An 11,097-nucleotide genomic window follows, 5' to 3' on the forward strand; every position below is an offset into this window, starting at 1 on the left:
CAGTCCAACAGGGTTATATAGAGACATACTGTGGTCCTGGTTCTGACCAGTCCAACAGGGTTACATAGAGACATACTGTGGTCCTGGTTCAGACCAGTCCAACAGGGTTATATAGAGAAATACTGTGGTCCTCAGAGTGGTTCTGACCAGTCCAACAGGGTTATATAGAGACATACTGTGGACCTGGTTCAGACACACTGAGAGTTCACTTTGTCAACCACACAGAGAGATATGAATTCAGACCTTATTAATCTACACAGAGACATCTACAGAGCGACTGGGTCTGTTGACCACACAGAGAGATATGAATTCAGACCTTATTAATCTACACAGAGACATCTACAGAGCCACTGGGACTGTTGACCACATTGAAAAAATTGACTTCAGATCCACAGTCACACAGCGAAACTAAGGTCCACCTTATAGCACAATTAAAATGTTAAAGTAATTTCTGATTGAGCAGAGATACGCAGCGGTTACCATGAATGCAGAGTCTCTGCCGACGCGGAAACATTACCTTTACGTTTGTAACTCGCTATAAGGTGAAGCTCCTGCAGACTGAACGGAGCCCTAGGTGAGTTCTGACCGTTGACCTCAGAGAGACTCCAAGAGGTCAGGGCTGAGGTCAAGCTATCCTGACCCTAACCCATAGAGGAAGTTCCTTTCTGAGTGACACGGTGGTCGGCTGTTCAAAGCCAATTAGAGGCCAGCCAATTAGAGCCCAGCCAATTAGAGGCTACTCAATTAGAGACCAGCCAATTAGAGTCTACTCAATTAGAGACCAGCCAATTAGAGCCTACTCAATTAGAGACCAACCAATTAGAGCCTACTTAATTAGAGACCAGCCAATTGCAGCCGAGCCTGTTATAGACCAGCCAATTACAGCTGAGCATGTTAGAGACCAGCCAATTACAGCCGAACCCGTTAGAGACCAGCCAATTACAGCCAAACCCGTTAGAGACCAGCCAATTACAGCTGAGCACGTTAGAGACCAGCCAATTACAGCCGAGCCCGTTAGAGACCAGCCAATTACAGCCGAGCCCGTTAGAGACCAGCCAATTACAGCCGAACCCGTTAGAGACCAGCCAATTACAGCCGAGCCCGTTAGAGACCAGCCAATTACAGCCGAACTCGTTAGAGACCAGCCAATTACAGCCGAATCTGTTAGAGACAAGCCATGATAGTCACCCCCAGCACTGAAAACATCCAGGTCCCACAACTGCACTGCCCCTCCATCATAGAGAGGGATACATTCACAGAGCTGGAGAGAGACGTGGTGGAGCTCAGAGAGCTGGAGAGAGAGACGTGGTGGAGCTCAGAGAGCTGGAGAGAGACATGGTGGAGCTCAGAGAGCTGGAGAGAGACTTGGTGGAGCTCAGAGCTGGAGAGAGACGTGGTGGAGCTCAGAGCTGGAGAGAGACGTGGTGGAGCTCAGAGAGCTGGAGAGAGACGTGGTGGAGCTCAGAGAGCTGGAGAGAGACGTGGTGGAGCTCAGAGAGCTGGAGAGAGACTTGGTGGAGCTCACAGAGCTGGAGAGAGAAGTGGTGGAGCTCAGAGAGCTGGAGAGAGACGTGGTGGAGCTCAGAGAGCTGGAGAGAGACGTGGTGGAGCTCAGAGAGCTGGAGAGAGACGTGGTGGAGCTCAGAGAGCTGGAGAGAGACGTGGTGGAGCTCACAGAGCTGGAGAGAGACGTGGTGGAGCTCAGAGCTGGAGAGAGACGTGGTGGAGCTCACAGAGCTGGAGAGAGAAGTGGTGGAGCTCAGAGAGCTGGAGAGAGACGTGGTGGATCTCAGAGAGCTGGAGAGAGACGTGGTGGAGCTCTGAGAGCTGGAGAGAGAGACTTGGTGGTGCTCAGAGAGCTGGAGAGAGAGACTTGGTGGTGCTCAGAGAGCTGGAGAGAGAGACTTGGTGGAGCTCAGAGAGCTGGAGAGAGACATGGTGGAGCTCAGAGAGCTGGAGAGAGACGTGGTGGAGCTCAGAGAGATGGAGAGAGACGTGGTGGAGCTCAGAGAGCTGGAGAGAGACGTGGTGGAGCTCAGAGAGCTGGAGAGAGACGTGGTGGAGCTCAGAGAGCTGGAGAGAGAGACTTGGTGGAGCTCAGAGAGCTGGAGAGAGACGTGGTGGAGCTCAGAGAGCTGGAGAGAGAGGTGGTGGAGCTCAGAGAGCTGGAGAGAGAGACGTGGTGGAGCTCAGAGAGCTGGAGAGAGACATGGTGGAGCTCAGAGAGCTGGAGAGAGAGACGTGGTGGAGCTCAGAGAGCTGGAGAGAGACATGGTGGAGCTCAGAGAGCTGGAGAGAGACGTGGTGGAGCTCAGAGAGCTGGAGAGAGACGTGGTGGAGCTCAGAGAGCTGGAGAAAGACGTGGTGGAGCTCAGAGAGCTGGAGAGAGACGTGGTGGAGCTCAGAGAGCTGGAGAGAGACATGGTGGAGCTAAGAGAGCTGGAGAGAGAGACATGGTGGAGCTCAGAGAGCTGGAGAGAGACGTGGTGGAGCTCAGAGAGCTGGAGAGAGACGTGGTGGAGTTCAGAGAGCTGGAGAGAGACATGGTGGAGCTCAGAGAGCTGGAGAGAGACGTGGTGGAGCTCAGAGAGCTGGAGAGAGAGACGTGGTGGAGCTCAGAGAGCTGGAGAGAGAGACGTGGTGGAGCTCAGAGAGCTGGAGAGAGACGTGGTGGAGCTCAGAGAGCTGGAGAGAAAGGTGGTGGAGCTCAGAGAGCTGGAGAGAGACGTGGTGGAGCTCAGAGAGCTGGAGAGAGACGTGGTGGAGCTCAGAGAGCTGGAGAGAGACATGGTGGAGCTCAGAGAGCTGGAGAGAGAGACGTGGTGGAGCTCAGAGAGCTGGAGAGAGACGTGGTGGAGCTCAGAGAGCTGGAGAGAGAGACGTGGTGGAGCTCAGAGAGCTGGAGAGAGACGTGGTGGAGCTCAGAGAGCTGGAGAGAGAGACGTGGTGGAGCTCTGAGAGCTGGAGAGAGACGTGGTGGAGCTCAGAGAGCTGGAGAGAGAGACGTGGTGGAGCTCAGAGAGCTGGAGAGAGACGTGGTGGAGCTCAGAGAGCTGGAGAGAGAGACGTGGTGGAGCTCAGAGAGCTGGAGAGAGACGTGGTGGAGCTCAGAGAGCTGGAGAGAGAGACGTGGTGGAGCTCTGAGAGCTGGAGAGAGACGTGGTGGAGCTCAGAGAGCTGGAGAGAGAGACGTGGTGGAGCTTAGAGAGCTGGAGAGAGAGACGTGGTGGAGCTCAGAGAGCTGGAGAGAGACGTGGTGGAGCTCAGAGAGCTGGAGAGAGACATGGTGGAGCTCAGAAAGCTGGAGAGAGACATGGTACAGACAGAACAGAACAAACCCACAAAACAGACCAGCACAATAACACCCCCCCCCCAACAACACCCGAAGGGCAGAAGGTGGAGATAGATGGCTGTCTGAGAGAGCTGGCTGCTCTACAGACTGAGGTGAGAGAACTTAAAAAGGCACACGTGGCGGTGAGTTAAGAGGTGAGAAAACTGAAGTATGACAGAGAGCACAACGCTCCCCCAGAGAAGCCAGCAGAACAGCCCACCTCAGGCCATGGACCACAACCTCAACACCACAATGGGGCTCCCCCAGAGAAGCCAGCAGAACAGCCCACCTCAGGCCCTGGACCACAGCCTCAACACCACAATGGGACTCCCCCAGAGAAGCCAGCAGAACAGCCCATCTCAGACCCTGGACCACAACCTCAACACCACAATGGGACTCCCCCAGAGAAGCCAGCAGAACAGCCCATCTCAGGCCCTGGACCACAACCTCAACACTACAATGGGACTGAACAACACAGGACCCACCAATCCAACAGACCCGATCCCTTCCTAACAGCCCCCATGTCAGCTCCCCTGATATCCCTCTTGACAACCCCCACACATCCACTGAGGACACACAAAAAGTCAGGCTCTCAGAGCGTTCACAGTCAGCCCACTGACACCCTTATCAGATCACAGCAAAATCACATTTTAATTGAACAGAGCTCTGCTCAATCACGAGGCATCAAAGCCAAAAGAACTGAGTAATATTAAGAAATTCTATATATGGAAGGAAAGTAGTGTGGAAATCTACCAAAAAACTATTAGGCAACAACAAATGCAATTCCTTCTAGACTATTTCCCGGACAAAACATTTCACTGTAATAGTGAAGGTGTAAACTTGGCAGTAGAAAACCTAAACAGTATATTTGACCTCTCGGCTTCCCTATCAAATCTAAAAAAAAAAAAAAAGGCAGACAACCTAAGAAATTTCACAACAACGACAAATGGTTACATGAAGAATGCAAAACAAAACTAAGAAAGAAATTGAGAAACCGATCCAACCCAAAACATAGAGAAACAGAAAACCTGAGCCTACTCCTTCACTACGGTGAATCACTAAAACAATACAGAAATACACTACGGAGAAAGAAGGAACAGCACGTCAGAAATCAGCTCAATGTAAATGAAGAATCCAGAGAATCAAATCCCTTCTGGGAAAACTGGAAAACAAACAACAACATGCAGAGGCATCTACCCTAACCAGAGAGGCATGGATAAACCACTTCTCCAATCTGATTGGCTCTATAACTACAGTATCTACCCATGGATAAACCACTTCTCCAATCTGATTGGCTCTATAACTACAGTATCTACCCATGGATAAACCACTTCTCCAATCTGATTGGCTCTATAACTACAGTATCTACCCATGGATAAACCACTTCTCCAATCTGATTGGCTCTATAACTACAGTATCTACCCATGGATAAACCACTTCTCCAATCTGATTGGCTCTATAACTACAGTATCTACCCATGGATAAACCACTTCTCCAATCTGATTGGCTCTATAACTACAGTATCTACCCATGGATAAACCACTTCTCCAATCTGATTGGCTCTATAACTACAGTATCTACCCATGGATAAACCACTTCTCCAATCTGATTGGCTCTATAACTACAGTATCTACCCATGGATAAACCACTTCTCCAATCTGATTGGCTCTATAACAAAGAACAAACAGCAAAAACATATACATGATCAAATACAAATCTTAGAATCAACTATTAAAGACTACCAGAACCCACTGGATTCTCCAGTTACATTAAAGACTACCAGAACCCACTGGATTCTCCAGTTACATTAAAGACTACCAGAACCCACTGGATTCTCCTATTACATTAACCTCTCTAGTACATGTGGGACGAACTCGTCCCACCTACGTAACAGCCACTGAAATCCAGTGGCGCGATTTTTGAATCGTTAGAAATGCTATAACTTCAATTTCTCAAACATATGACTATTTCACAGCTATTTAAAGACAAGAATCTCGTTAATCTAACCCCACTGTCCGATTTCAAAAAGGCTTTACAACAAAAGCAAAACATTAGATTATGTTAGCAGAGTACCCAGCCAGAAAAAATCAGACACCCATTTTTCAAGCTAGCATATCATGTCACATAAACCCAAACCACAGCTAAATGCAGCACTAACCTTTTATAATCTTCATCAGATGACACACCTAGGACATTGTGTTATACAATACATGCATGTCTGTTCAATCAAGTTCATATTTATATCAAAAAACAGCTTTTTACATTAGCATGTGACGTTCAGAAAAAGCATAACCACCGCAAACTTCCGGTGAATTTACTAACAGTTTGCTAAATTACTCACGATAAACGTTCACAAAAAGCATAACAATTATTTTAAGAATTATAGATACATTACCCCTCTATGCACTCGATATGTCCGATTTTAAAATAGCTTTTCGGATGAAGCACATTTTGCAATAATCTAAGTACATAGCCCGGCATTACAGGGCTAGCTATTTAGATACCCACCCAGGTCAGCATCCACCAAAATCACATTTCCTATAAGAAAGATGTTCTTACCTTGCTTGTTCTTCATCAGAATACACTGCCAGGACTTCTACTTCAATAACAAATGTTGGTTTGGTCCCAAATAATCCATCGTTATATCCAAACAGCGACGTTTTGTTCGTGAGTTCTAGAATGCTTCTTCGCGGTGTCGCGCATGGCGCATTGGCGTGTCAAAAATGTCTAAATATTCCATTACCGTACTTCGAAGCATGTCAACCGCTGTTTAAAACCAATTTTTATGCCATTTATGTCGTAGAGAAGTGATAATATTCCGACCGGGAGTATGCATTGAGCCTAAACAGCCGAATAAAATTTCTCCTCAGAAGCGACTCATGCACGCGCATCATTGAAAGGTCCTCCGAGCATCCACTTACAAAAGGCGATAATATGTTTCAACCTGAGGTTCCCTCGTAAACCTTCAGTTATTTCGCGGGCTCTGAGAGCCTATTGGAGCCCTGGGAATTGTCACGTTACAGCTAAGATCCTTACTTTTCAATAAAAAGAGGTAAGACGCACGACTCCTTGTCAGACAGGGTACTTCCTGCTTGAAACCTTGTCAGGTTTTTGCCTGCCATAGGAGTTCTGTTATACTCACAGACACCATTCAAACAGTTTTAGAAAATTCAGAGTGTTTTCTATCCAAACCTGAACAATAATATGCATATTCTAGCTTCTGAGTTGGTGTAGGAGGCAGTTAAAAATGGGAACATATTTTTTCCAAAATTCTCAATACTGCCCCCTATACCAAACAGGTTAAAGACTACCAGAACCCACTGGATTCTCCTATTACATTAAAGACTACCAGAACCCACTGGATTCACCAGTTACATTAAAGACTACCAGAACACACTGGATTCTCCAATTACATTAAAGACTACCAGAACACACTGGATTCTCCAATTACATTAAAGACTACCAGAACACACTGGATTCTCCAATTACATTAAAGACTACCAGAACCCACTGGATTCACCAGTTACATTAAAGACTACCAGAACACACTGGATTCTCCAATTACATTAAAGACTACCAGAACCCACTGGATTCTCCAATTACATTAAAGACTACCAGAACCCACTGGATTCTCCAATTACATTAAAGACTACCAGGACCCACTGGATTCTCCTATTACATTAAAGACTACCAGAACCCACTGGATTCTCCTATTACATTAAAGACTACCAGAACCCACTGGATTCTCCTATTACATTAAAGACTACCAGAACCCACTGGATTCTCCTATTACATTAAAGACTACCAGAACCCACTGGATTCTCCTATTACATTGAACGAACTACAGGACAAAACACAAACCCTCCAACCCAAAACGGCCTGTGGTGATGATGGTGTCCTCAATGAAATTATAAAATATATAGACCACAAATTCCAATTGGCTATACTTAAACTCTTTAACATCATTCTCAGCTCTGGCATCTTCCCCAATATTTGGAACCAAGGACTTTTAACCCCAATCCACAAAAGTGGAGACAAATTTGATCCCAATAACTACTGTGGGATATGCGTCAACAGCAACCTTGGGAAAATCCTCTGCATTATCATTAACAGCAGACTCCTACATTTCCTCAGTGAAAAACAATGTCCTGATCATATTTCAGTTTGGCTTTTTAATTACCGTACGACAGACCACGTATTCAGCCTGCGCACCCTAATTGACGAACAAACAAACCAAAACAAATGCAAAGTCTTCTCATGCTTTGTTGATTTCAAAAAAGCTTTCTACTCAATTTGGCACGAGGGTCTGCTATACAAATTGATGGTAAGTGGTGTTGGGTGATAAACATACGACATTATAAAACCCATGTACACAAACAACAAGTGTGCTGTTAAAATTGGCAAAAAACACATTTCTTCCCACAGGGCCGTGGGGTGAGACAGGGATGCAGCTTAAGCCCCACCTTCTTCAACATATATATCAATGAATTGGCGAGGGCACTAGAACAGTCTGCAGCACCCGGCCTCACCCTACTAGAATCTGAATTCAAATGTCTACTGTTTGCTGATGATCTGGTGCTTCTGTCCCCAACCAAGGAGGGCCTACAGCAACACCTAGATCTTCTGCACAGATTCTGTCAGACCTGGGCCCTGACAGACCTGGGCCCTGACAGACCTGGGCCCTGACAGACCTGGGCCCTGACAGACCTGGGCCCTGACAGACCTGGGCCCTGACAGACCTGGGCCCTGACAGTAAATCTCAGTAAGATAAAAATAATTGTGTTCCAAAAAAGGTCTAGTTGCCAGGACCACGAATACTAATTCCATCTAGACGCCGTTGGTCTGGAGAGAACTATACAATATATAGTACAATATATACAACAGACTATACACACCTCAACCTAAACATCAGCGCCACAGGTAACTTCCACTAAGCTGTGAACGAGCTGAGAGACAAGGCAAGAAGGGCCTTCTATGCCATCAAAAGGAACTTAACATTTGACATATAAATTAGGATCTGGCTAAAAATACTTGAATCAGTTATAGAACCCATTGCCCTTTATGGTTGCGAGGTCTGGGGTCCGCTCACCAACCAAGAATTCACTAAATGGACAAACACCAAATTGATGCTCTACATGCAGAATTCTGCAAAAATATTCTCAGTGTACAACGTAAAACACCAAATAATACATGCAGAGCAGAATTAGGCCGATACCCGCTAATGATCAACATCCAGAAAAGAGCCGTTAAATTCTACAACCACCTAAAAGGAAGCGATTCCCAAACCTTCCATAACAAGGTCATCACCTACAGAGAGATGAACCTGGAGAAGAGGCCCCTAAGCAAGCTGGTCCTGGGGCTCTGTTCACAAACACAAACAGACCCCACAGAGCCATCACCTACAGAGAGATGAACCTGGAGAAGAGGCCCCTAAGCAAGCTGGTCCTGGGGCTCTGTTCACAAACACACCCCACAGAGCCCCAGGACAGAAACACAATTAGACCCGACCAAATCATGAGAAAACAAAAATACAATTACTTGACATATTGGAAAGAACTAACAAAAAAACTGAGCAAACTAGAATGCTATTTGGCCCTAAACAGAGAGTACACAGTGGCAGAATACCTGACCACTGTGACTGACCCAAACTTAAGGAAATCTTTGACTATGTACAGACTCAGTGAGCATAGCCTTGCTATTGAGAAAGGCCGCCGTAGGCAGACCTGGCTCTCAAGAGAAGACAGGCTATGTGCAACACTGCCCACAAAATGAGGTGGAAACTGAGCTGCACTTCCTAACCTCCTACCAAATATATGACCATATTAGAGACACATATTTCCCTCAGATTACACAGAGACCCACAAAGAATTTGAAAACTAATCCAATTGTGATAATCTCCCATATCTACTGGGTGAAATACCACAGTGTGACATCACAGCAGCAAGATATGTGACCTGTTGCCACAAGAAAAGGGCAACCAGTGAAGAACAAAACACCACTGTAAATACAACCTACATGAATTGTTATTTATTTTCCCTATTTGCACATCATTACAACACTGTATATAGACATAATATGACATTTTATGTATTTTATTGTTTTGGAAGTTTTGTGAGTGTAATGTTACTGTTCACCTTTTTTTAATGATCTATTTAACTTGCTTTGGCGATGTTAACATGTGTTTCCCATGACAATAACGCCCTTGAATGTTTCTGTGTTTGCCGTGTGTGTGTGTGTGTGTGTGAGAGAGAGAGACAGAGAGATACAGAGACAGAGAGAGAGAGAGACAGAGAGATACAGAGACAGAGAGAGAGAGAGAGACAGAGGGAGAGAGGGAGAGAGAGAGACAGAGAGAGAGAGGCAGAGACAGAGAGAGAGAGAGAGACAGAGGGAGAGAGAGAGACAGAGAGACAGAGGGAGAGAGAGAGACAGAGATACAGAGGGAAAGAGAGAGACAGAGAGAGAGAGAGACAGAGGGAGAGAGAGACAGAGAAAGAGAGAGGCAGAGAGAGAGAGAGAGAGAGAGAGAGAGAGAGAGAGACAGAGGGAGAGAGGACAGGAGAACCCTGTAGGATTAAGTGAGATTAAACAGCTCCTCCAATACATCTGCACTAAACTGCACTAAGCACACACGGACGCATACACACACACCACACACACACACACACACACCTATTGTACTAGAATTTACTTGTTCAATGAATAGGAATATTTCACAGAATAACAGAATAAATGTTAGCTGATATCCTGTTTATCTCACTCTTAACAACTTATTAGTTAATCGTTACTGTATTTCTGACTGCTATTCTTTCTTTTTGCAACATGAAATCACTATCAGTTAGCATGTGGAACATTCAGGGTCTAAACTCATCAACCTTTGGTCTGAAGAGTTTAGCACTGGAGTTCAACAAAAATCTGAAAGATGTTGACGTCATCATTCTGCAGGAGACATGGTGTAAGGCTGACGTTGTCACTCACTGTCCCACAGGCTACAGAGAGGTCATTGTGCCATCACAGAAACACAGCTCTGTCAATAGAGGCAGAGACTCTGGAGGATTGATCATTTGGTACAAATCCGAACTACAAAATCTAATTGATCCCCTCAAAATTGGCAAATACCACATTTGGTTAAAACTAAAAAAATAACTTGTACTGACAGAAAAAGATGTGTTCCTTTGCGCAATATATATCCCCCCCTCAGAATCCCCATATTACTCAGAGGAGATCTTCCCCACCCTCGAGGAAGAGACGTGCCATTTCCAGGCCCAGGGAAATGTGCTCATCTGTGGGGACACAAATGCGCGCACAGGAACACTACCTGATCTAACGAGCACACGAGGGGACAGCTTTATTACAGGCCATACTGTTTCTAACTATCTTAATCTCCCCCATAGAAACAACAGTGACAGCACCGTCAACAAAAACGGAAGGGATCTTTTGCAGCTCTGTAGAAGCCTGGGTCTGTACTTTGTCAATGGTAGGTTACGGGGGGACTCTTTGGGGAGATTCACCTATTGCTCACCTCTTGGCCACAGTACAGTAGACTATATGATCACAGACATGGACCCTTTCTCTCTCAGCTCATTCACTGTCAAGCCACTAACACCTCTGTCTGATCACAGCCAAATTACGTTGTTCCTCAAAAGAACAGACCTGGAAACAACCACACATTCACAGCCCAGTAAGCTGTACAACATCAGAAACTCATACAGATGGGCCCAAAACAGCACAGAAGAATACCAGAAAGCAACCTGGAACCAAAATAT

The sequence above is a fragment of the Salmo trutta genome, unplaced genomic scaffold (genome assembly GCF_901001165.1).
Source record: "Salmo trutta unplaced genomic scaffold, fSalTru1.1, whole genome shotgun sequence".
Taxonomy (NCBI): Eukaryota; Metazoa; Chordata; class Actinopteri; order Salmoniformes; family Salmonidae; genus Salmo; species Salmo trutta.